Raw genomic sequence first — 26,939 nt, 5'->3', positions numbered from 1 at the left:
GTGCTATAGCAGTCTCACATGTAGATAGAGCGAGACAAGAGCTGGCTCCGGTTCGCACTGTGGATGCTCACACACAAAAACAACAGCGATGATAACACGCTAACGTTTCTGTAGTTGACAGGATTTGAACCTGCGTGTGGGGGACCCCCACAAGGGATTTCAAATCCATCACCTTAATCACTCGGCCACAACTACTTGATGGACAGCTGCTTAGCAACACTATGATTCTGTTCTCACAGAATTGTCCCTTCAAATTGCTTGCTCAGACCAGCTTCCCCAGCACAAGTGTGTCCATAGTGGAATAGAGAGAATTTCTGCCCATTTCTCTTCCAGCTGGAGCATGATCGGAGTATGTTTGTGGTTAATGACATTGCAATAGATTGTTGTTCATTCCCCACTTCGACAAGTCAGACAGTCCCTTTCCTATTCAAATCTCCAGCACATCATTCCAATACAGGGGTCAGGATTTCTCTGGGGCACTGACAGGGATGCAGGTAGCTACATCCCGTCTGTCTGACTATTGCCATTGTAGGAGAGAAGGTTTCAATGGAATTGAATGCCCTGGCTCAGACAAGAGACACAGGGAGGTTTTACTGTTCATGGATCTGTGCAAAGGAAATTGTGTCTCTTTGTGAAATTGAGGAGGGAAATGAAACATTCACGTGGTGGCGCAATGACCTAAGGAATGTGGGTGAAGGACTCGGGCTGAGAAATGATTTAACGGGTTTGTATCAATTTCTTGCCCTGATTAAAAACTATGGCTAAAAGTCAGCAGTTGTTAGTACTTGTACCTGTGAAGGGACACCCTGGTGGGTGTCAAGTCCATGGCCTTAACCAGGGGTAGTCGATTATTTTATCAAGGTCCAAATTTCTTGGTCAAGGTATAGTCATGGTCTAGATTCCAGAGAAAATAATACACTGATGATAATAAGTATAGAAAATTTTTTGCAATCACTATGGGCATAACTGTGATGACTGTAAAAAGAAAAGGAGTACTTGTGGCACCTTAGAGACTAACCAATTTATTTGAACATAAGCTTTTGTGAGCTACAGCTCACTTCATCAGATGCATACTGTGGAAAGTTTAGAAAATCTTATATACACACAAAGCATAAAAAAATACCTCCTCCCACCCCACTCTCCTGCTGGTAATAGCTTCTCTAAAGTGATCACTCTCCTTACAATGTGTATGATAATCAAGTTGGGCCATTTCCAGCACAAATCCAGGTTTTCTCACCCCACCCACACACACACCCAAAAACTCACTCTACTGCTTGTAATAGCTTATCTAAAGTGACGACTCTTCTTACAACGTGTATGATAATAAAGGTGGGCCATTTCCAACACAAATCCAGGTTTTCTCACCCCCCCACACACAAAAACTCACTCTCCTGATGGTAATAGCTTATCCAAAGTGACCACTCTCCTTACATTGTGTATGATAATCAAGGTGGGCCATTTCCAGCACAAATCCAGGGTTTAACAAGAACGTCTGCGGGGGGGGAGGGGTAGGAAAAAACAAGGGGAAATAGGCTACCTTGCATAATGACTAAGCCACTCCCAGTCTCTAGTCAAGCCTAAGTTAATTGTATCCAATTTGCAAATGAATTCCAATTCAGCAGTTTCTCGCTGGAGTCTGGATTTGAAGTTTTTTTGTTGTAAAATAGCGACTTTCATGTCTGTAATCGCGTGACCAGAGAGATTGAAGTGTTCTCCAACTGGTTTATGAATGTTATGATTCTTGACATCTGATTTGTCTCCATTTACACTTTTACGTAGAGACTGTCCAGTTTGACCAATGTACATGGCAGAGAGGCATTGCTGGCACATGATGGTATATATCACATTGGTGGATGTGCAGGTGAAGGAGCCTCTGATAGTGTGGCTGATGTTCTTAGGCCCTGTGATGGTGTCCCCTGAATAGATATGTGGGCACAGTTGGCAACGGGCTTTGTTGCAAGGATAGGTTCCTGAGTTAGTGGTTCTGTTGCGTGGTATGTGGTTGCTGGTGAGTATTTGCTTCAGGTTGGGGGGCTGTCTGTAGGCAAGGACTGGCCTGTCTCCCAAGATTTGTGAGAGTGTTGGGTCATCCTTCAGGATAGGTTGTAGATCCTTAATAATGCATTGGAGGGGTTTTAGTTGGGGGCTGAAGGTGACAGCTGTTGGCGTTCTGTTATTTTCTTTGTTAGGCCTGTCCTGTAGTAGGTGACTTCTGGGAACTCTTCTGGCTCTATCAATCTGGTTCTTCACTTCCGCAGGTGGGTATTGTAGTTGTAAGAATGCTTGATAGAGATCTTGTAGGTGTCTGTCTCTGTCTGAGGGGTTGGAGCAAATGCGGTTGTATCGCAGAGCTTGGCTGTAGACGATGGATTGTGTGGTGTGGTCAGGGTGAAAGCTGGAGGCATGTAGGTAGGAATAGCGGTCAGTAGGTCTCCGGTATAGGGTGGTGTTTATATGACCATCGTTTATTAGCACTGTAGTGTCCAGGAAGTGGATCTCTTGTGTGGACTGGACCAGGCTGAGGTTGATGGTGGGATGGAAATTGTTGAAATCATGGTGGAATTCTTCAAGGGCTTCCTTTCCATGGGTACAGATGATGAAGATGTCATCAATATAGCGCAAGTAGAGTAGGGGCGTTAGGGGACGAGAGCTGAGGAAGCGTTGTTCTAAATCAGCCATAAAAATGTTGGCATACTGTGGGGCCATACGGGTACCCATCGCAGTGCTGCTGATCTGAAGGTATACATTGTCCCCAAATGTAAAATAGTTATGGGTAAGGACAAAGTCACAAAGTTCAACTGTTACTCTGAAACCTGTGATGATTGTGTCATGTTTCACTCTATATCTTGTGCCACCACCTTTCCCTTTAGCCTTGTCATTTACCAGGGGTAAAAACTAAACATCTCTTCAGACACAAGGGAGTGTTTGTGTTCATTCCTGCGAGCTACACAAGGGTTTGATGTTGCTGCTTTCAATCCTCCGGCTCTTCCAGGACAAGGAACAATTCAGGCTGTCACTGAACTGAAGGAGGGAGATCATATTTGGACAGGGAGAGGGATGCCTCCTCTTAAAGGTGTTTGTCTGGCTGGCAGCCCTGGTTCCCAGGTCTCTCCTGAGGGAAGAAAGTTTTGATGTAAAATAATAAAACTTTTAAGGTAGAGGAGGGAAAGGTGATGGCCACATGATGGGGCCGGTCTGAACCACAACATTGTTCTTTCAGGTGAGATGACTCTGAACACTGACTGATCTCCACGGCCTTGGATTTGAAGAGATGTTTAGTTTTGCACTTGGTAGACTACAAAGCTGAAGCAATTTTATGGATGGTGACACCATGATTGAAGGGTTATTTAATGTTGTAAAAATTGGTAAATACACTTCGCTTAAACTTGAGCTGCCTGTTATTAAAGGCTGATTTCCCCACGTCAGTTCCATCAGCTCTTCTAGTATTGCCCTGGGTTGTCTCATGCCTCTGTGGGAAGTAAAGGGAATCGTCCCATGCTGCCCTTGGCTCCAGTCTGATTTATCCAGGAAGGGGACGTGGAATTGATTTGTTTGCTGTTGGGAAGGGAGCCAGGCCAGTTCTTAGGGAACGAGAACTCCCAGCATCTTTAGCAAAGCTTTCGACACAGTCTCCCACAGTATTCTTGTCAGCAAGTTAAAGAAGTATGGGCTGGATGAATGCACTATAAGGTGGGTAGAAAGTTGGCTACATTGTCGGGCTCAACGGGTAGTGATCAATGGCTCCATGTCTATTTGGCAGCTGGTATCAAGTGGAGTACCCCAAGGGTCGGTCCTGGGGCTGGTTTTGTTCAATATCTTCATAAATGATCTGGAGGATGGAGTGGATTGCACTATCAGCAAATTTGTGGATGATACTAAACTAGGAGGAGTGGTAGATATGGTGGCAGGTAGGGATAGGATACAGAGAGACCTAGACAAATTGGAGGATAGGGCCAAAAGAAATCTGATGAGGTTCAACAAAGATAAGTGCAGGGTCCTCCACTTAGGACAGAAGAATCCCATGCACCGCTACAGACTAGGGACTGAATGGCTAGGCAGCAGTTCTGCGGAAAAGGAGCTAGGGGTGAGAGTGGACGAGAAGCTGGATATGAGTCAACAGTGTGCCCTTGTTGCCAAGAAGGCCAATGGCATTCTGGGATGTATAAGTAGGGGCATAGCCAGCAGATGGAGGGATGTGATCATTCCCCTCTATTCAACATTGGTGAGGCCTCCTCTGGAGTACTGTGTCCAGTTTTGGGCCCCACACTACAAGAAGGATGTGGATAAATTGGAGGGAGTCCAGCGAAGGGCAACAAAAATGATCGTTACAGAGCCCTAGAGGCAGGTGTGTGCAGGGGTCTGGACAGAGACAATGGCCGACACCGTTTCCTGGCAACTGATGGACTTGCCCTTCCCCCCTGCAAGGTGGAAGCTGTGTGAGCTGTGTGTCCTGAAGACAGGCTGCTCAAAGGAAGGCGACTGCCCCAGAGTCCTGACTGGCTTCACGGGGAGCAGTTCCAGAGCATCGCCCAGGGACTCCGTGACACCTTTCCTGGGAGCAGAGCTGCAGCAACCAGAGCCAGAGGGGCCAGAGGAGCAGCCCAGGGAGCTGGAAGCAGAGCAGCAGAGACCGAGTGGTGGGACTGGGGCTGGGGCTGGGGCTGGAGCTGGAGCAGTCCGGAGCTGGGTGCTGTGAGCAGCTGAGAGGATCGAGGGGGACCCTGGGCAGTGGGCCCAGCACAGGGAGACGCCTCAGCCAGGAGTCTCTGCAGGCCAGACTTGACCCTTGGTAACCCCGACAGTCCTCAGGGGAGTGGGGGAGGGCCTGGGACGAGCAGGGGTTGGGAAGAGGCGGGGTGGGTCAGATAACGGGTGGAGATTTCGGGAAGGGGTTAAGTGGGGTGGGGGCTATGGAGAGGACGTGGAGCAGGGGCTGGAGCAGCACCCAGCTGCACAGGGCGCCAGGAAATTTGCAGCTGCGTACTTTGTGTATGGGTAAGGATGGCCCTGGTGGTGACGCTAGGATTGAAGGATTATTTAGTGCGATAGTGAATTGTAAAACAGAAACAAACCCAATTAGCTTAAATCAGAGCTGCCTGTTATTAAAGGCTGTTTTCCCCACATCAGTTCCAAAAGTTCTTCTAGAAACGCCCTGGGTTCCCTCACACCTCAGTGGGAAGTAAAGGGAATTGTCCCGTGCTGCCCTTGGCTCCAGGCTGATTTTTCCTGGGAGGGGACGTGGAACTGATTTGTTTGCTGTTGAGAAGGGAGCCAGGCCAGTTCTGAGGGAATGAGAACTTCCAGCATCTTCCCAGCCCAAGCCAGGCTGCTGCCCTGTCCCAGCCTTTGTCCCCGTGGGGGCCCTGCATGTCTGACTCGAGAGCATGCGGGGAGCAGCCGCTGACGAAGAGGACAGCCTGGGCTGGGCAAGTGCTAGGAGCTCAGCGCCAGAGGCCTATACTGCCTCCCTCCCCAGCAGCAAACAATCAGTCCCGACCCCCACCCTCGGACAGCAGCCTGGAGTTAAGGGCAGCACCCACTGGGGGTTTCTCTTTTTGCCCTACTGGGGTGAGCAGGGACCTGGGGGTGTTTCTAGCAGAGGAGTTGGCACTGAATTGGGGAACCAGCTTTTAATAACAGGCAGCTCATGTTCAGACAAATCTTGTGGCAAATTTATTTATAAATAAAAGAATTCATAAGTAAATGGGCAGGAATTATTGGAACTCTTTTCTCTTAGTGTTCCCGGCCATAGAAAGAAATGGCTTTTTGGCTATTCATGATATGGGAATCAGATTCGTTTGCTGTTCAGAATCAATGTACACACAAGCCTGTTGTGTTTCATTTCTTAGGTTACAGCACCATCACGTGTCCATTTCCTTCTCCTCCTTTGACACCTTAGAGACTAACCAATTTATTTGAGCATAAGCTTTCGTGAGCTACAGCTCACTTCATCAGATGCATAGTGTGGAAAGTGTAGAAGATCTTTTTATACACACAAAGCATGAAACAGCCCCCCACACACACACAAACCCACTCTCCTGCTGGTAATAGCTTATCTCCATTGGCCATTTCCAGCACAAATCCACGTTTTCTCCTCCCCGAACCCCACTCTCCTGCTGGTAATAGCTTATCTAAAGTGATCACTCTCCTTACAATGTGTATGATAATCAAGTTGGGCCATTTCCAGCACAAATCCAGGTTTCCCCCCCACACACACACACAAACCCACTCTCCTGCTGGTAATAGCTTATCTAAAGTGACCACTCTCCTTACAATGTGTATGATAATCAAGGTGGGCCATTTCCAGTACAAATCCAGGGTTTAACAAGAACGTCCGGAGGGGGGCGGGGGTAGGAAAAATCAGGGGGAAATAGGTTACCTTGCAGAATGATTTAGCCACTCCCTGTCTCTATTCAAGCCTAAGTTAATTATATCCAATTTGCAAATAATTTCCAATTCAACAGTCTCTTTGAATTGAATACACATTGTAAGTTAGATAAGCTATTACCAGCAGGAGAGTGGGTTTTCGGGCGGCGGGGGGGGAGAAAACCTGGATTTGTGCTGGAAATGGCCAAAATTGATTATCATACACATTGTAAGGAGTCTCTACGTAAAAGAATAAATGGACACAAATCAGATGTCAAGAATTATAACATTCATAAACCAGTTGGAGAACACTTCAATCTCTCTGGTCACACGATTACAGACATGAAAGTTGCGATATTACAACAGAAAAAATTCAAATCCAGACTCCAGCGAGAGACTGATGAATTGGAATTCATTTGCAAATTCGATACAATTAACTTAGGCTTGAATAGAGACTGGGAGTGGCTAAGTCATTATACAAGGTAACCTATTTCCCCTTGTTTTTTCCTACCCCCTTCCCCCCCCCAGGCGTTCTTGTTACTTTCACGGCTGTTACTGTGAAACCTTTCCCTCCTTTCTGTGCAAAGCACTGGTATTTTGCACAGTAAAGGTATTTCCTGAGGAGGGAAAGGGAGCTGCATTCACTTAATGAGCAATCACTAGAAAATGAACATCAGAACAGCCATGCTATGTCAGACCAATGGTCCAGCTAACCAGTATCCTGTCTTCTGACAGTGGCCAATACTAGGTACTTCTGAGGGAATGAACAGAAGAGGGACTCATCAAGTGATCCATCCCCTGTTGCCCATTCCCAGCTTCTGGTGACAGATTAAACCCATTAGATGAGGCCTCCATCCCTCACAGAAATCATCTCCATTCTTCAGGTAAAGGACATTCTGGATCTTTCCTTATCCTTGAAGAGACCAAGGGTTAGAATCTGCTGTATCCAGCCACTTCTGTACATAGCAGGAACAAACACAAAGAGTTCCTTTAGAAGGAGCTGTCTCCTTCCTTCACAGGTTAGATTTTTCTTCCTCCCACACTTTTCATCACGCTTGGAGCCTGACTCAGTTCAGAGCTGAAATGCTGCCTCTTTGAACACATTCAAGAAAATGTCTGTGCTATGGACAGAAATGGGATTCAGACCCCCTTCTCTACAGGAAGCTATAGCTTGAATACATTGAAATACATTGTGCAACCCTCTGGATAGGTGGGAAAAGAGAAGCCAGCTCAGCACATGATGAAACTGGAGCCTAATTCCTCCGAGGAGAGGAAGACCTTTTTCTTCTCTTTGTCCTAAACAGCCCCCTTCCTTGGATAACACTTTGCTGGGATCAGAATGGATGGGGAAGAGCCGTTTCTGAGGATTAATTTCACATCATATTTGGTGTTGATTCCTAGATTTTACAGCCAGACTAGATCATTATGTACATCCGGTCTGACCTCATTTGTAACAGAGTCCAGAGAATTTTCCCCAGTGACTCCTACATCCACCCCAACATCTTCTGGTTGAATGAGCATGGTTCATTCAGAAAGTCATGAGGTTTGGATGTAAAAGGTGTGAAGTGATGGGAAAACTGGCCCTTCCTCCTAGTTTAAATTCTTTAACTCCTACATCTAGACAATAATACTCTGCTCTTTACTGACCATAAATGAAACCCAGGTCTCGCTAGGGTTGATCGAAGAGGTTTTTCTGAACCGTCAGCACGGTTGAGCGGTCTAAGCACAAGACTCTATATCTCAAGTCAGTGTTCTGGTCTCTGTATAGAGATGTTCAAATCACACTCCATTGGCTCATTTCAATCAGCTTTGTCACATGGAGACACAGTAGCTGGAGAAAGCCTAGTACGGCTGACAAAAAGCTGTGTGCATGCATTCCCCAGTGGTTAGAATTTTGTGCTCTTACTCTCAATTCCCAGTTGGAGAAGGACTTTTTCTAACAAAAATTTACTTTCCATTCTTCACTTGCAAGTCAAACAAAAAATACAATATTCCCCTCACCCCAACTCCCCATTCACCTTCATGCTGCTGGAAAACTCTGTACCTTAAAGCCCAGGCTCTACGCCCTTTTATAGAACTAGATCTGCTTTACCTCCCTGATTCATTGTATCAGCTTTCTCAGCTTTGGCTGCCCCGTTTGTCAACTCTGTGCAGGCAGGAAACAGCCAAAGTGCTGATTTCCCGGAGCATTGGTGAGGGGATCATAGTGTTAGCACAGCGTCTGCATCTCCATCTTTCACTTCCTTGTCCTCCTCAGTAAGCCAAACCCTTTCCCAAAGATACTTCCATGAGAAACTGTAGTGATCCAAGGACCTGCAGGTTTCCCTCACTCATCTTTATTATACTGCATTTCAGTGTTTTGTATGGCTGTCACTGGAAGCTGTCAGGGAAATGTCCATGAAAAAGTAGAGTGGATATGAGCTTTGTTGGTTGTGAGATTTGTCTGTGTTTTGTGTCATTGTGAGATGCACAAATTGGAGGTGCACTTGCAGCATTTGTGATGATTGTCTGAGTTAAAATAGAAGTTCTTGGTGCCGTTTTCTTCACTGTTCTTCAAAGGGACACCAGCTGATGTAGTGGCTACTGAGAGAGCCTTCAAAAAGGGCCCCAAAAGTGACAGCAGCCGGTTTCTGTAGTGTAGTGGGTATCACATTTGCCTAACGCGCAAGAGGTCCCTGGTTCAAAACCAGGCAGAAACAGTGCTGCTTTCTCTCTTGTGGCTCGTGTTGTCTTCTTTCCATCCAACTCCTTTCTCAAATACATCCATAGCTTCTATGCTTTCTTCCTCGTTGTTTTTTTCCTTGCATGAAACTTGAAGTTCCAAAGGAGAGCGTTAGCCTGCATGTTGAGGGGCAGAATAGACCATCATTTGGGAGATTTCCAGCTACATATCAAATCTGAGCATAGAAGAATCCCAACCCTTTGTCCTGCCTAGTGACCTCCCAGCCAGCAGTGTTCCCCCTCGCTTTTGTTTATTTTGAGCTAACCACAAACAGCCTCATGTACCCTTTCCATGTCAGAAAAATCTATTTCCTGATGACCACATTTCCCCTCCTTTCCTGGCTAGGCAGGGTTGTGATGTGAGGACTCAGAACATAATAATTGGAAATCGCTAGCTTAGTCACAGCGTAATCATTGTGGAGCTTAAAGTTTGTTCTGTAATCCAGCTAATATCTGTTACCTGCCCATGTATTTTCTGTTCCTAGACCAAACACTGCCCTGTTGGATCCGAGTTCTCCGGAATTCTCAGCCGTTGTTTCTGTGGGGGATTGGCTCCAGGCCATTAACATGGATCGATATAAGGATAACTTCACAGCTGCTGGCTGTACAACATCACTTTTCCCTTTCTAAATAACGTTTTTCCCATAACATTTTTAACACTCCACAACCTGCTCATCTTCAAACCATGTTAACACAAGCTCTGAGCTACAAATTTCCTCCCTGTTCCCTTGATTATTTTAGCACAGTAAATTGATATAAAAGAAACAGAAAACAAAACAATTTCCAATATTATACATTGAGGACAGGACTTTTTTTTATTTTTTTTAAGTTTTAATGCCATCTCATTTTACTCTCTGGCCGGTTTTTATAAATCATCACAAATGCAGTAACGAGGAGTTTCAGAAATATACAAGGAATGGATACAGTGTGACCCAGTCGATAGGCAGAGAGCTGACTCCATCCGCAGCCTGAAACAATCTCTGTGACAATAAAGAGGGCTGGGAAGGATCTGACACGGAAGTACTTATATGTCCAATGTAGAGCTGGCACCAATGTAGGAAGAAGTAGAGAAGCTACAGATCGCTGAAGGGGACAGTGAGCCCCTGAAGGGTTATGTTTCCCTCTCTTAGCTAGGCTAGAATAGAAGAGGAGAAAATTCTTTCTCACTCTTGGAGGATGATCGCAATGTCAATTTGTCCTCTCTTTCTGTTCCACTAAAGCTCAGAGACACGAGGAGACATTTCCTGCCTAAGAGCCTTGAGAGAGCAAGGCTAGGGAGCAGGCAAAGCTAAGGGCCCCGTTATACGGAATCTAACTCCTATCAGCTCGTGTGAGGTGCTATCAAAACCCCTCCCTGGGCTTCTAGGATAGAGTTAGGATTGGCTCCATGTGTTTTCCTGGAAGAGCCTCGAGGTAGGAGGAAGAAGAAGCAGAGAGGGTTGTGTCAAGGTTCCTCCCCCACTCTGAACGCTGGGGTACAGATGTGGGGACCTGAATGAAAACCTCCTAAGCTTATCTTTACCAGTTTAGGTCAAAACTTTCCCAAGGTACAAAATATTCCACCCTTTGTCCTTGGATTGGCCGCTACTACCACCAAACAAATACTGGTTACTGGGGAAGAGCTGTTTGGAAACGTCTTTCCCCCCAAATTCTTCCCAAAACCTTGCACCCCACTTCCTCGACAAGGTTTGGTAAAAAGCCTCACCAATTTGCTAGATGACTACAGGCCCAGACCCTTGGATCTTAAGAACAATGAACAATCCTCCCAACACTTGCACCCCCCCTTTCCTGGGAAATGTTGGATAAAAAAAGTCACCAATGTGCATAGGTGACGGCAGACCCAAACCCTTGGATATGAGAACAATGAAAAAGCATTCAGTTTTCTTACAAGAAGACTTTTAATAGAAATAGGAGTAAATAGAAGTAAAGAAATCCTCTCTGTAAAATTGGGATGGTAGATACCTTACAGGGTAATTAGATTCAAAACATAGAGAATCCCTCTAGGCAAAACCTTAAGTTACAAAAAAGATACACAGACAGAAATAGTAATTCTATTCAGCACAATTCTTTTCTCAGCCATTTAAAGAAATCATAATCTAACACATACCTAGCTAGATTACTTACTAAAAGTTCTAAGACTCCATTCCTGGTCTATCCCCAACAAAAGAAGCATGTAGTCAGACAGAAACCTTTTGTTTCTCTCCCTCCTCCCAGCTTTTGAAAGTATCTTGTCTCCTCATTCCTCATTTTGGTCAGGTGCCAGCGAGGTTACCTTTAGCTTCTTAACCCTTTACAGGTGAGAGGATTTTTCCTCTGGCCAGGAGCTATTTTAAAGGGATTTACCCTTCCCTTTATATTTATGACAGGTTGCGATGGGCCTAAATGAAACAGACAAGGAGTGTACTTCTTGGGGTTTGTTTGTGTTGCTCTTGTGATCCTGTTGGAGGAAGCTGAAGCATCATTTGAGTTTGTGTCAATGCCTTTGGTTAGGCTCAGTTTGTGACCCTGAGCACAGTGGATCCTTCACCCTCTGTTCTTGTCCCCTCAGGGAAATTGAGAACGGACCAGGTTCCAAAATTTGTCAGAGCAGTCGGCGAAAGCCTAGTACAGGTGATAAAAAACCACCCTCCCTGGTGGTCTAATCTAGTGGTTAAATTTCAGTGCTTGCAGCACCAAGACCTGAGTGTGATTTCCAGCCAGGAAATGAAGCTTTTCAACACATATCTTCACTTGTTGTTCCCTCAACTGGTACTTCATCATGCTCAGATGGGTTTTGGATACTACGTGAAACTCAAACGGCCTCAGAACAGACTCCTGACTGGCTTCATGGGGAGCAGTTCCAGAGCATCGCCCAGGGACTCTGTGACATCTGGTGGCAGCTGTGGGATGTACTGCACCCCATGGATGGCACTTCCTGCAGTAAGTGACTGGGGAGCAGTAAAACGAAGGGGGATTGACGAGGACCAGGCATGCAGAAGGCTCAGAGAGGAGCGGTTTCAGGGGGTAGTTAACCGCTGGGAGTGTGTGACCAGTGAGAAGGACTGTGCAGTAATGGGGTCCCCCTGAGAACTGCGGTGAGCAGTCTCAGGGGTGGAGGAGCCTGCGGCTTCGCCCTGGGAGAGAGAAGAAGTTTTGCAGTAACACGTGTGATGAAGTGGGACTGTTCTTAATGTTTCCTCTGAATAATGTGGGGGTGCCTCAGTTTCCCCTAGGCAGTTCTTAAGTATCTAGGTGGTGGGGTAAGGGTGTATGATCATTGCAGAGCCGTAGAGGGCAGGTGTGTGCAGGGGTCTGGACACAGATAACGGCCGACACCCTGTTTCCTGGCAACTGATGGCCTGGGCTCTTCCCCCCTGCAAGGTGAGAGCTAGAGGATTGGAGAACAAAGGAATCAGGTGACCTCCTGGCCAGGGAAAGGAACAAAGCCCAGAGGAGGAGGGGCTGGAGAGAGTTTCAGATTGGGGCTGGCTGGGACATGGAGTGAAGGGCAGACATGGTTGTTTGGCTCACTGCCCCCCAAAATGGACCCAGTTGAGGGGTCCCATTCTCTGCACCTACAAGCTCTGTTTTAGACCGTGTTCCTGTCGATTAATGGACCTCTGTTTTGCTGGCTGTCTGAGAGTCCCGTCTGACTGCGAAGTTGGGGTGCAGGACCCTCTGGCTTCCCCAGGAACCCCACCTGAGTGGACTCGCTGTGGGAAGCGCACGGAGGGGCAGAGGATGCTGAATGCTCCGAGGTCAGATCCAGGAAGGTGGAAGCTGTGTGAGCTGTGTGTCCTGAAGGCAGGCTGCTCACAGAAAGGAGACTTCCCCAGAGTCCTGCCTGGCTTCATGGGGAGCAGTTCCAGAGCATCGCCCAGGGACTCTGTGACAACTGTTGGCAGGGGTGGGATATACTGCCCCCCATGGATGGCACTTCCTGCAGTAAGTGGCTGGGGAGCAGTAAAACGAAGGCGGATTGATGAGGACCAGGCATGCTGAAGGCTCAGAGAGGAGCGGTTTCAGGGGACGGTTAACCCCTGGGAGTGTGTGACCAGCGAGAAGGACTGTGCAGTAATGGGGTCCCCCTGGGGACTGTGGTGAGCAGTCTCAGGTGTGGAGGAGCCTACGGCTTGGCCCTGGGAGAGAGAAGGACTTTTCCAGTAACAGGGTTCCCCTGGGGATTGCATCGAGCGCTGGGACCGGAGGAGGCTGCAGCTCGACCCTGACAAAGAGGTGGTGACCTCGAGAAGGGCTGGCACACTAGGGGTTCTCTCTGGAAACCATGGGGAGCTGAGAGCACACAGGCCTGTGAGTCCACAACAACTTGGGAAGAGCGGAGTGACGGCCTATCACCATCTCCTTAAGAAGGACATTGTAACCCGGTGCAGAAAGAGAGGGTTGAGCATTGGAAAGTTCACCAAAGCACAGTTAATCGTGCAGCTGGAGGAGGATGATCCCTCGAAGGAGCAGATTCCTGACTCCAAATTGGGCTATAGCAGGATCTGGGAGCAGCTGGAGTAGTAGCCAGGCATCGCCGAGACTCCTGTCCCCGACCAGACGGGGGGTCTTCACGATCAGGTTCCCCATCGGGGGAACGGGGATGGACGGGATTGGAGCTGAGTCCGAGAGACCCAGAGGACTGTGAGAGACAGTGAGAGCCCGAGAAAAAGCTGCAGAAGCAGCAGCAGCATGAACTGGCAGTGGGGGAGCGGAGAGGCCTAGGGGACCTCCCAGGGGTGATTGGGGATAGAGCCCGGGGGGCCAGTTCCGCAGGGAACCTCGAGACTAAATTTCTGCCCCTGGTTAAGGAGGGCGGGGGATGTGGACGCCCACCTCGCTGCCTTTGAGCAGGCTGGAGATTTGAACCAGGGGGACCCTGCGGAAAAGCCCCAGTATCTAGCTCCCTTGCTGGGTTCCAAGGCCATAGACTCTGTCAGCCAGATGGGTGGGGAGGTGGACAAGCTCCCACTCCTGACCCCAACCTGTATGTCTATGTGGAGATCCCTGGGGCCAAGCCCCTCGAACCTCCAGTGGGAGCGGAAGGTGATGGTCAATGGGGAGACATTTGTGGGGTGGCGAGATCCTGGGACAGAGAGAACTGTTGTCAGGCCCCGGGCGGTGAGCCTCAGATGCTGAGGGGCTGTTTGAGCTGGGTGAGGGTCCCAGGGACGAAGCCCCTCGCCCTGCCTATGGCCCAGATCCCTGTGCAGACCCAGGAGGGGTGGGGCTGGCTGGCCGTTGGGGTTCTCCGGGATATCGGCTGTGAGACCCTGTTGAGGGGTGACTGTGTCTCTTTGTTATAGGATCCAGGCCCTGCTCCAGTAACTGCCGAGGGTTTGAATTTGAATCCAGGGAACCAATCAGTGGAGAGGGAAATGGTCAGTGAAAATGCAGATGACCTGGCTGGCAGCAGGGAGGAGCTTCTAGGCTCAGGATACCTGCCTGCCTGTAACCAGACCCCTGGGGCTGGGTGGGACAGAGAGACGCTCCTTGCCCTATTGCTCCATTGCAAACTGGAGAGGAGGCTTAGGGGGCTCACGCTGGCTCTGAAGAAGCAAGGAAAGCAGCGAGCTCACTGCCTACCCCTACTGGGACAGCAAGGGCAGCGCTGAGCACAGTGGGAGCTGAGACCCCAGCTGAGGCGGGGGAGACACAGGCAGGCAGGTGATCTGTTGGGAGTGGCATGGTGCTTGGTAAGGAAAGTCTGGATGATCCTAGGCAGCCTTGTGAGCTGATGGCTGTGTCTAGTCAGCAGGGTGGGAAGGCGAGGAGAGTGGAAGATGAGTGTCCCTGGACCTTACCTGTTAGCTGGGTGGAGGATTGTGACAGGGAAGGAAACGTGCCTGTGTCTGCCAGGGGTATTGACTTGCCTATGGAGGGAGCTACCCTGATCTCCAAGCAGTTGTCTGTGACCAGCCCTGTGTGCTTGGACAAGGGGAAAGAGATCCCAAGCTGGGTGTCTGGGAAAGGAGAATGTGTCTCCGGCTCTTAAAGGGACCTTTCAGCCTGTGATGGTTGAGGGTAGTGCAGTTGTCTCAGAGCTGGTTCTGGATTCAGCTAATGCCCAGGAAGGGAAGGGTCCTAAGTTTGTGTCTGCTCGGGAGAATGGCCCTGTAACTAGGTCGCATCCAGTGAGTGTCTATGTAAAATCCCAGAGATGAGACAATTCTGGTGCTTGTATTTTGCCTGTTGCTAGTGTGTTGTTGGAAAGGGTGCAGCAACTCTGTCTAATCAGGGTGAGATCCTAGCCAGGGCACAAGGAGAGCAGAAAGGTGATTTGATTGTGTTACCTTCTGAGGGTGTGGAAACCTGTAGCAAGAAGGAAAAGATTTCTGAACTTGTGTGTGGCACAGGGAAGGAGAATGCTTCTCACCTTTTATCTAAGAAGTCTGTAAGTTTGCCTGAAAGGGGATGGTGTAGGAATCCGCCGGATGGGCCAGAGGTAATTCTGGATGTAAGGGAGACCCAGAAAGAGTCTGTTGTTGCTCAGGAAAGTGTTCCTCTAGAGCAAGCCCTAGGTGAAGAGGGTAAGAGCAGAATTTCTGTGAAGGGTGAATTGTTACATAGAAAAGCCGTAGGGAAAGGAATCCTCAGGGAATTTTTGCAAGCAGTTTACTGCAGCTGAAGAGTGTGAAAGTGATTTAATCAAGAAAGCTTCAGTTCCTAACAGCCAGAAATTTTCTGTTGTGAATGGATCCACTGACTTTCCTGTTGAAAGATGCAGTGTGGAGAGCTTTGAGAAGGTCTTGGTGGCTTTGAACTTCCCCAGGTCACCGGCTAAAGTGACCCCGCTCAGTTCAATCTTGAAGGAGGGACAGATGTGACGAAGTGGGACTATTCTTAATGTTTCCTCTGAATATTGTGGGGGTGCCTCAGTTTCCCCTATGCAATTCTTAAGTCTCTAGGTGGTGGGGTAAGGGTGTATGATCATTGCAGAGCCCTAGAGGGCAGGCGTGTGCAGGGGTGTGGACACAGACAATGGCTGCCACCCTGTTTCCTGGCAACTGAAGGCCTGGTCCTTCCCCCCTGCAAGGTGGAAGCTGTGTGAGCTGTGTGTCCTGAAGACAGGCTGCTCAAAGGAAGGCGACTGCCCCAGAGTCCTGACTGGCTTCACGGGGAGCAGTTCCAGAGCATCGCCCAGGGACTCCGTGACACCTTTCCTGGGAGCAGAGCTGCAGCAACCAGAGCCAGAGGGGCCAGAGGAGCAGCCCAGGGAGCTGGAAGCAGAGCAGCAGAGACCGAGTGGTGGGACTGGGGCTGGGGCTGGGGCTGGAGCTGGAGCAGTCCGGAGCTGGGTGCTGTGAGCAGCTGAGAGGATCGAGGGGGACCCTGGGCAGTGGGCCCAGCACAGGGAGACGCCTCAGCCAGGAGTCTCTGCAGGCCAGACTTGACCCTTGGTAACCCCGACAGTCCTCAGGGGAGTGGGGGAGGGCCTGGGACGAGCAGGGGTTGGGAAGAGGCGGGGTGGGTCAGATAACGGGTGGAGATTTCGGGAAGGGGTTAAGTGGGGTGGGGGCTATGGAGAGGACGTGGAGCAGGGGCTGGAGCAGCACCCAGCTGCACAGGGCGCCAGGAAATTTGCAGCTGCGTACTTTGTGTATGGGTAAGGATGGCCCTGGTGGTGACGCTAGGATTGAAGGATTATTTAGTGCGATAGTGAATTGTAAAACAGAAACAAACCCAATTAGCTTAAATCAGAGCTGCCTGTTATTAAAGGCTGTTTTCCCCACATCAGTTCCAAAAGTTCTTCTAGAAACGCCCTGGGTTCCCTCACACCTCAGTGGGAAGTAAAGGGAATTGTCCCGTGCTGCCCTTGGCTCCAGGCTGATTTTTCCTGGGAGGGGACGTGGAACTGATTTGTTTGCTGTTGAGAAGGGAGCCAGGCCAGTTCTGAGGGAATGAGAACTTCCAGCATCTTCCCAGCCCAAGCCAGGCTGCTGCCCTGTCCCAGCCTTTGTCCCCGTGGGGGCCCTGCATGTTTGACTCGAGAGCATGCGGGGAGCAGCCGCTGACGAAGAGGACAGCCTGGGCTGGGCAAGTGCTAGGAGCTCAGCGCCAGAGGCCTATACTGCCTCCCTCCCCAGCAGCAAACAATCAGTCCCGACCCCCACCCTCGGACAGCAGCCTGGAGTTAAGGGCAGCACCCACTGGGGGTTTCTCTTTTTGCCCTACTGGGGTGAGCAGGGACCTGGGGGTGTTTCTAGCAGAGGAGTTGGCACTGAATTGGGGAACCAGCTTTTAATAACAGGCAGCTCATGTTCAGACAAATCTTGTGGCAAATTTATTTATAAATAAAAGAATTCATAAGTAAATGGGCAGGAATTATTGGAACTCTTTTCTCTTAGTGTTCCCGGCCATAGAAAGAAATGGCTTTTTGGCTATTCATGATATGGGAATCAGATTCGTTTGCTGTTCAGAATCAATGTACACACAAGCCTGTTGTGTTTCATTTCTTAGGTTACAGCACCATCACGTGTCCATTTCCTTCTCCTCCTTTGACACCTTAGAGACTAACCAATTTATTTGAGCATAAGCTTTCGTGAGCTACAGCTCACTTCATCAGATGCATAGTGTGGAAAGTGTAGAAGATCTTTTTATACACACAAAGCATGAAACAGCCCCCCACACACACACAAACCCACTCTCCTGCTGGTAATAGCTTATCTCCATTGGCCATTTCCAGCACAAATCCACGTTTTCTCCTCCCCGAACCCCACTCTCCTGCTGGTAATAGCTTATCTAAAGTGATCACTCTCCTTACAATGTGTATGATAATCAAGTTGGGCCATTTCCAGCACAAATCCAGGTTTCCCCCCCACACACACACACAAACCCACTCTCCTGCTGGTAATAGCTTATCTAAAGTGACCACTCTCCTTACAATGTGTATGATAATCAAGGTGGGCCATTTCCAGTACAAATCCAGGGTTTAACAAGAACGTCCGGAGGGGGGCGGGGGTAGGAAAAATCAGGGGGAAATAGGTTACCTTGCAGAATGATTTAGCCACTCCCTGTCTCTATTCAAGCCTAAGTTAATTATATCCAATTTGCAAATAATTTCCAATTCAACAGTCTCTTTGAATTGAATACACATTGTAAGTTAGATAAGCTATTACCAGCAGGAGAGTGGGTTTTCGGGCGGCGGGGGGGGAGAAAACCTGGATTTGTGCTGGAAATGGCCAAAATTGATTATCATACACATTGTAAGGAGTCTCTACGTAAAAGAATAAATGGACACAAATCAGATGTCAAGAATTATAACATTCATAAACCAGTTGGAGAACACTTCAATCTCTCTGGTCACACGATTACAGACATGAAAGTTGCGATATTACAACAGAAAAAATTCAAATCCAGACTCCAGCGAGAGACTGATGAATTGGAATTCATTTGCAAATTCGATACAATTAACTTAGGCTTGAATAGAGACTGGGAGTGGCTAAGTCATTATACAAGGTAACCTATTTCCCCTTGTTTTTTCCTACCCCCTTCCCCCCCCCAGGCGTTCTTGTTACTTTCACGGCTGTTACTGTGAAACCTTTCCCTCCTTTCTGTGCAAAGCACTGGTATTTTGCACAGTAAAGGTATTTCCTGAGGAGGGAAAGGGAGCTGCATTCACTTAATGAGCAATCACTAGAAAATGAACATCAGAACAGCCATGCTATGTCAGACCAATGGTCCAGCTAACCAGTATCCTGTCTTCTGACAGTGGCCAATACTAGGTACTTCTGAGGGAATGAACAGAAGAGGGACTCATCAAGTGATCCATCCCCTGTTGCCCATTCCCAGCTTCTGGTGACAGATTAAACCCATTAGATGAGGCCTCCATCCCTCACAGAAATCATCTCCATTCTTCAGGTAAAGGACATTCTGGATCTTTCCTTATCCTTGAAGAGACCAAGGGTTAGAATCTGCTGTATCCAGCCACTTCTGTACATAGCAGGAACAAACACAAAGAGTTCCTTTAGAAGGAGCTGTCTCCTTCCTTCACAGGTTAGATTTTTCTTCCTCCCACACTTTTCATCACGCTTGGAGCCTGACTCAGTTCAGAGCTGAAATGCTGCCTCTTTGAACACATTCAAGAAAATGTCTGTGCTATGGACAGAAATGGGATTCAGACCCCCTTCTCTACAGGAAGCTATAGCTTGAATACATTGAAATACATTGTGCAACCCTCTGGATAGGTGGGAAAAGAGAAGCCAGCTCAGCACATGATGAAACTGGAGCCTAATTCCTCCGAGGAGAGGAAGACCTTTTTCTTCTCTTTGTCCTAAACAGCCCCCTTCCTTGGATAACACTTTGCTGGGATCAGAATGGATGGGGAAGAGCCGTTTCTGAGGATTAATTTCACATCATATTTGGTGTTGATTCCTAGATTTTACAGCCAGACTAGATCATTATGTACATCCGGTCTGACCTCATTTGTAACAGAGTCCAGAGAATTTTCCCCAGTGACTCCTACATCCACCCCAACATCTTCTGGTTGAATGAGCATGGTTCATTCAGAAAGTCATGAGGTTTGGATGTAAAAGGTGTGAAGTGATGGGAAAACTGGCCCTTCCTCCTAGTTTAAATTCTTTAACTCCTACATCTAGACAATAATACTCTGCTCTTTACTGACCATAAATGAAACCCAGGTCTCGCTAGGGTTGATCGAAGAGGTTTTTCTGAACCGTCAGCACGGTTGAGCGGTCTAAGCACAAGACTCTATATCTCAAGTCAGTGTTCTGGTCTCTGTATAGAGATGTTCAAATCACACTCCATTGGCTCATTTCAATCAGCTTTGTCACATGGAGACACAGTAGCTGGAGAAAGCCTAGTACGGCTGACAAAAAGCTGTGTGCATGCATTCCCCAGTGGTTAGAATTTTGTGCTCTTACTCTCAATTCCCAGTTGGAGAAGGACTTTTTCTAACAAAAATTTACTTTCCATTCTTCACTTGCAAGTCAAACAAAAAATACAATATTCCCCTCACCCCAACTCCCCATTCACCTTCATGCTGCTGGAAAACTCTGTACCTTAAAGCCCAGGCTCTACGCCCTTTTATAGAACTAGATCTGCTTTACCTCCCTGATTCATTGTATCAGCTTTCTCAGCTTTGGCTGCCCCGTTTGTCAACTCTGTGCAGGCAGGAAACAGCCAAAGTGCTGATTTCCCGGAGCATTGGTGAGGGGATCATAGTGTTAGCACAGCGTCTGCATCTCCATCTTTCACTTCCTTGTCCTCCTCAGTAAGCCAAACCCTTTCCCAAAGATACTTCCATGAGAAACTGTAGTGATCCAAGGACCTGCAGGTTTCCCTCACTCATCTTTATTATACTGCATTTCAGTGTTTTGTATGGCTGTCACTGGAAGCTGTCAGGGAAATGTCCATGAAAAAGTAGAGTGGATATGAGCTTTGTTGGTTGTGAGATTTGTCTGTGTTTTGTGTCATTGTGAGATGCACAAATTGGAGGTGCACTTGCAGCATTTGTGATGATTGTCTGAGTTAAAATAGAAGTTCTTGGTGCCGTTTTCTTCACTGTTCTTCAAAGGGACACCAGCTGATGTAGTGGCTACTGAGAGAGCCTTCAAAAAGGGCCCCAAAAGTGACAGCAGCCGGTTTCTGTAGTGTAGTGGGTATCACATTTGCCTAACGCGCAAGAGGTCCCTGGTTCAAAACCAGGCAGAAACAGTGCTGCTTTCTCTCTTGTGGCTCGTGTTGTCTTCTTTCCATCCAACTCCTTTCTCAAATACATCCATAGCTTCTATGCTTTCTTCCTCGTTGTTTTTTTCCTTGCATGAAACTTGAAGTTCCAAAGGAGAGCGTTAGCCTGCATGTTGAGGGGCAGAATAGACCATCATTTGGGAGATTTCCAGCTACATATCAAATCTGAGCATAGAAGAATCCCAACCCTTTGTCCTGCCTAGTGACCTCCCAGCCAGCAGTGTTCCCCCTCGCTTTTGTTTATTTTGAGCTAACCACAAACAGCCTCATGTACCCTTTCCATGTCAGAAAAATCTATTTCCTGATGACCACATTTCCCCTCCTTTCCTGGCTAGGCAGGGTTGTGATGTGAGGACTCAGAACATAATAATTGGAAATCGCTAGCTTAGTCACAGCGTAATCATTGTGGAGCTTAAAGTTTGTTCTGTAATCCAGCTAATATCTGTTACCTGCCCATGTATTTTCTGTTCCTAGACCAAACACTGCCCTGTTGGATCCGAGTTCTCCGGAATTCTCAGCCGTTGTTTCTGTGGGGGATTGGCTCCAGGCCATTAACATGGATCGATATAAGGATAACTTCACAGCTGCTGGCTGTACAACATCACTTTTCCCTTTCTAAATAACGTTTTTCCCATAACATTTTTAACACTCCACAACCTGCTCATCTTCAAACCATGTTAACACAAGCTCTGAGCTACAAATTTCCTCCCTGTTCCCTTGATTATTTTAGCACAGTAAATTGATATAAAAGAAACAGAAAACAAAACAATTTCCAATATTATACATTGAGGACAGGACTTTTTTTTATTTTTTTTAAGTTTTAATGCCATCTCATTTTACTCTCTGGCCGGTTTTTATAAATCATCACAAATGCAGTAACGAGGAGTTTCAGAAATATACAAGGAATGGATACAGTGTGACCCAGTCGATAGGCAGAGAGCTGACTCCATCCGCAGCCTGAAACAATCTCTGTGACAATAAAGAGGGCTGGGAAGGATCTGACACGGAAGTACTTATATGTCCAATGTAGAGCTGGCACCAATGTAGGAAGAAGTAGAGAAGCTACAGATCGCTGAAGGGGACAGTGAGCCCCTGAAGGGTTATGTTTCCCTCTCTTAGCTAGGCTAGAATAGAAGAGGAGAAAATTCTTTCTCACTCTTGGAGGATGATCGCAATGTCAATTTGTCCTCTCTTTCTGTTCCACTAAAGCTCAGAGACACGAGGAGACATTTCCTGCCTAAGAGCCTTGAGAGAGCAAGGCTAGGGAGCAGGCAAAGCTAAGGGCCCCGTTATACGGAATCTAACTCCTATCAGCTCGTGTGAGGTGCTATCAAAACCCCTCCCTGGGCTTCTAGGATAGAGTTAGGATTGGCTCCATGTGTTTTCCTGGAAGAGCCTCGAGGTAGGAGGAAGAAGAAGCAGAGAGGGTTGTGTCAAGGTTCCTCCCCCACTCTGAACGCTGGGGTACAGATGTGGGGACCTGAATGAAAACCTCCTAAGCTTATCTTTACCAGTTTAGGTCAAAACTTTCCCAAGGTACAAAATATTCCACCCTTTGTCCTTGGATTGGCCGCTACTACCACCAAACAAATACTGGTTACTGGGGAAGAGCTGTTTGGAAACGTCTTTCCCCCCAAATTCTTCCCAAAACCTTGCACCCCACTTCCTCGACAAGGTTTGGTAAAAAGCCTCACCAATTTGCTAGATGACTACAGGCCCAGACCCTTGGATCTTAAGAACAATGAACAATCCTCCCAACACTTGCACCCCCCCTTTCCTGGGAAATGTTGGATAAAAAAAGTCACCAATGTGCATAGGTGACGGCAGACCCAAACCCTTGGATATGAGAACAATGAAAAAGCATTCAGTTTTCTTACAAGAAGACTTTTAATAGAAATAGGAGTAAATAGAAGTAAAGAAATCCTCTCTGTAAAATTGGGATGGTAGATACCTTACAGGGTAATTAGATTCAAAACATAGAGAATCCCTCTAGGCAAAACCTTAAGTTACAAAAAAGATACACAGACAGAAATAGTAATTCTATTCAGCACAATTCTTTTCTCAGCCATTTAAAGAAATCATAATCTAACACATACCTAGCTAGATTACTTACTAAAAGTTCTAAGACTCCATTCCTGGTCTATCCCCAACAAAAGAAGCATGTAGTCAGACAGAAACCTTTTGTTTCTCTCCCTCCTCCCAGCTTTTGAAAGTATCTTGTCTCCTCATTCGTCATTTTGGTCAGGTGCCAGCGAGGTTACCTTTAGCTTCTTAACCCTTTACAGGTGAGAGGATTTTTCCTCTGGCCAGGAGCTATTTTAAAGGGATTTACCCTTCCCTTTATATTTATGACAGGTTGCGATGGGCCTAAATGAAACAGACAAGGAGTGTACTTCTTGGGGTTTGTTTGTGTTGCTCTTGTGATCCTGTTGGAGGAAGCTGAAGCATCATTTGAGTTTGTGTCAATGCCTTTGGTTAGGCTCAGTTTGTGACCCTGAGCACAGTGGATCCTTCACCCTCTGTTCTTGTCCCCTCAGGGAAATTGAGAACGGACCAGGTTCCAAAATTTGTCAGAGCAGTCGGCGAAAGCCTAGTACAGGTGATAAAAAACCACCCTCCCTGGTGGTCTAATCTAGTGGTTAAATTTCAGTGCTTGCAGCACCAAGACCTGAGTGTGATTTCCAGCCAGGAAATGAAGCTTTTCAACACATATCTTCACTTGTTGTTCCCTCAACTGGTACTTCATCATGCTCAGATGGGTTTTGGATACTACGTGAAACTCAAACGGCCTCAGAACAGAGCCTAGGCATGTTCCGATTGTGGACCTTTCATACAAGTAGAGCTGTGCAAATCATTTATTTCCTTGCTTGCTAGCTAGCCTAACCTATATAATAATAATAATACTAATTAACAATCATCCAGGTTGACCCAAGATTAATTTTTTTCAGTTTTCCTGTTGAAACAAAATTTAAAAAAATCATTTTTGGTCCACAAAAATATTTCAGTAAATAAAATATTCATCCAAAAACTATTCACCCAGCTCCATAGACTAGTCTTCAGAATTAAGCAGCTGGAGAGAAGGATCAGTAGCCTCTTCCATTCCTGAAGTCTAGCTGCTGAAGGCTGGGATGGATCAGAAAATAACAATTGGAAATTTCTAAGCCAGCCTTTCAACACACACAACACCACTTTTCCCTTTTGAAATAACGTTATTTCCTCAGCCCTTTTTAACATCAATCTCTTGTTCTTCTTCAAACGATGTTACCACAAGCTCTGAGATACTAATTTCCTTACTGCACCCTTAATATTTTTAAAAACAACAAGGAGTCCTTGTGGCACCTTAAAGACTAGCAAATTTATTTGGGCATAAAATTTTGTGGGTTATAACCCACTTCATCAGATGTATGGAGTGGAAAATACCGTAGGCAGGTATAAATACACAGCACATGAAAAGATGGGAGTTACCTTACAGAGTGTGTGTGGAGGGGGGTCAATGCTAACGAGTCCAATTCAGTTAGGGTGGATGTGGCCCATTTCCAATGGTTGACAAGGAGGTGTGAGTATCAACAGAGGGAAAATTATTTTTTGTAGTGACTTGGCCACTCCCAGTCTTTACTCAGGCCTCACTTGATGATGTAAAGTTTGCAAATTAATTCCAGTTCTGCAGTTTCTCATTGAACTCTGTTTTTGAAGGGTTTTTGGTTAAAAATGGCCACTTTTAAGTCTGTTATTGAGTGTCCAGGGAGATTGGAGTGCTCTTCTCCTGGTTTTTTAATGTTACAATTTTTGATGTCTGATTTGTGTCCATTTACTCTTTTGCATCGAGACTGTCTAGTTTGTCCATGGCAGAGGGGCATTGCTGGCACATGATGGTATCTCTCAGGGGGAGGGATAAGTCAGGGTTTGAGCATTGGCCTGCTAAACCCAGGGTTGTGAGTTCACTCCTTGAGGGGGCCATTTAGGGATCTGGGGCCAAAATTGGGGATGGGTCCTGCTTTGAGCAGGGGGTTGGACTAGATGACCTCCCTGAGGTCCCTTCCAACCCTGATATTCTATGATCATGTTGGTAGATGTGCAAGTGAACAAGCCCCTGATGGTGTGGCTGATGTGGTTAGGTCCTATGATGGTGTCCCTTGAATATGTGGAAATGTCAGTTTGTTCTCTCTTCCTGTGCTATCTAAGCTAAGAGGAAGAGACATTTCCTTCATAAGATTGTTGAGAGGCAAGAAAGTGCATTTCATTTTAGGCTCACCATACAAACAAAAAAGTACACTTAAGGTAGTAAGATCAAGCACCCAACATGGGGCTCAAACCCATGACCTGAGACTAAGACTCTCATGTTCTACCAACTGAGCTAGCCAGGCTGTCTGCAGCACTTCTTCAAAGGCACAGTCCCAGTGTGAGTTCAGATTCCTTTTCTGACATTTGCCTTCTGTCTTCATTCCTTCACTCTCCAGCTAGCAAGCAGGGGCTATTACAAGGCTGGTTAGATGCTGGTTTCTACATCAGAGAGCTGGGGTTGATTTACCAGCTGGTCAGAGAAACGAGCACGGGAGGGTGGAATTTAGTGTTCTCCCACCATGGGGAGATGCTCTTTGACTCACATAGTGGGGGAGAGTCAGAAAAAGCTTCTCAGCTCCCAGAGAGGGGGTAGGGAAGTAGTTCCCCCCAAGCCACACACACATTTTTGCAGAACACCAGACCTCCTGCGGAGAAGCTTCTCAACGAATATGTGGCCCCAGGAATGTCAGAGGAGGGAATCACAGATTGCCTCACGAGGTAGGTGAGGGAAACCTGTAGGTCCTTAGGGCCCTCCAGCATCTGATGAAACCATTTGTGGGAAAGAGTCTGGGGTAGCCGAGCAGGACAAGGAGAGGACAGAAGGGCTTGCAGCTGGTGTGCAATCCCCATGCTCCCAGTGGCCCAAAAGAAGCAGGGTTCAGCACTTTGTCAGCTTCCTGAGAGCGCAGCGCTGACAAAATGAGAGCTACACTAAGGGGCAGCTAAAGCCATGAGACCTGTGAAAATGAATCAGCCTCCCATCAGGTGGCGTCAACTCCCCTCTCTGGGTTTCTATCCCAGAAATACTTTCAGCTCAATGATTTTTTCCCCTAACAGAGGCTCCAGATTATAAACAGAAGAAGAAGCGGAGAGGAGTGCACTGGGGTCAATGAAAGCAGAGGAAAATTGCTCCTCTGGTGATTTCTTTTTTTTGCTCCTGTGATGCTGATGGAGGAACTCGAAGTATAATTTGAGATTGTGACACCATATCGTCCATTTTTGGGGCTCGGTTTGTGACACTGAGCACAGGGGATCCTTCACTCTCTGTTCTTGTCCCTTCAGGGCAGTGGAGACTGGAGCAGCGTCTGAGATTGGCGAATTAGGAGCCTGAGAAAGCCAAAGCTGGTTGTCAGAAAGAAATGGCCCTTCCTGGTCCTTTAAGTGGTGGGCTTTGGTATTTTAACAGCTGAGTCGTGGGTTCGATTCCCACAGGGCAATGAAAGTTTTTAAACAAAAATCTCCATTCATTGCGCATTTGAAATTTGGAGCAAAAGAGGGCTCCTTGTCCTTATCAACAAGGGAGAGAATGGCTTTTTTCTTAGCAAATATTTTTAAAGGGCACTGACTCGAGCTGCAGATCTCATTTCATTTGTATTTACAATGGAATGATTCTTTCTAGTATAGACAGAAATTCCTCAGCTAGCCTTGGATTCCACAGGAAGACTAGAAGCAATGGTGTCTAACTAATACCTGCCTTTTTTTCAGAGAACAGGAATATCTGAGTTTTCCATGGATATTTCCCGTCCAGCACCTTCGGCCTCATCCAACAATATAGGAAACCGACCTGCAGTCAAATACATGGAAAGTTTCTCAGCAAAGGGTTCAGTGAGCAGGCCAGGGAAAAAGTTTTGCCAGAACACTTGGTTATAATATCCCACCCTGACCTTCAATGGAAAGCAAGGAGATGACTCTCAGAGAACACAACCAGTGTAGGTAGGGCACCCACTTATGACTCAAAACCACCGATTATGAGTCTCACGTTCTACATTGTCAATGTACTGCGCCCTTCTCCCTCCACCTGTATATTGAACAGCTAAGCCTGCCTCCCCTCAAGCCATGTCAAGTCTCTTCTGGATAAGGAGCATGGAATTTACCCAACTAGG

The 26,939-nt window shown here is 47.1% G+C and overlaps 3 non-coding genes across 3 annotated transcripts; 2 read left to right on the top strand and 1 right to left on the bottom strand.

The window, feature by feature from the left end:
* Positions 1-109: 109 nt before the first annotated feature.
* TRNAS-UGA (transfer RNA serine (anticodon UGA)) lies at positions 110-195 on the bottom strand. The gene has a single exon. It is a non-coding gene; the product is annotated as a tRNA-Ser (tRNA).
* An 8,797-nt stretch (positions 196-8,992) lies between these two features.
* Positions 8,993-9,065, top strand: TRNAV-AAC (transfer RNA valine (anticodon AAC)). The gene has a single exon. It is a non-coding gene; the product is annotated as a tRNA-Val (tRNA).
* Positions 9,066-20,669: 11,604 nt separating this feature from the next.
* TRNAV-AAC (transfer RNA valine (anticodon AAC)) lies at positions 20,670-20,742 on the top strand. Its single transcript has one exon. It is a non-coding gene; the product is annotated as a tRNA-Val (tRNA).
* The last annotated feature ends 6,197 nt before the right edge of the window (positions 20,743-26,939 follow it).

Source organism: Eretmochelys imbricata, chromosome 28, assembly GCF_965152235.1.
Source record: "Eretmochelys imbricata isolate rEreImb1 chromosome 28, rEreImb1.hap1, whole genome shotgun sequence".
NCBI classification, from domain to species: Eukaryota; Metazoa; Chordata; order Testudines; family Cheloniidae; genus Eretmochelys; species Eretmochelys imbricata.
Note: the sequence above shows the minus strand (reverse complement) of the source record. Positions and strands in the feature narration are given on the sequence as shown.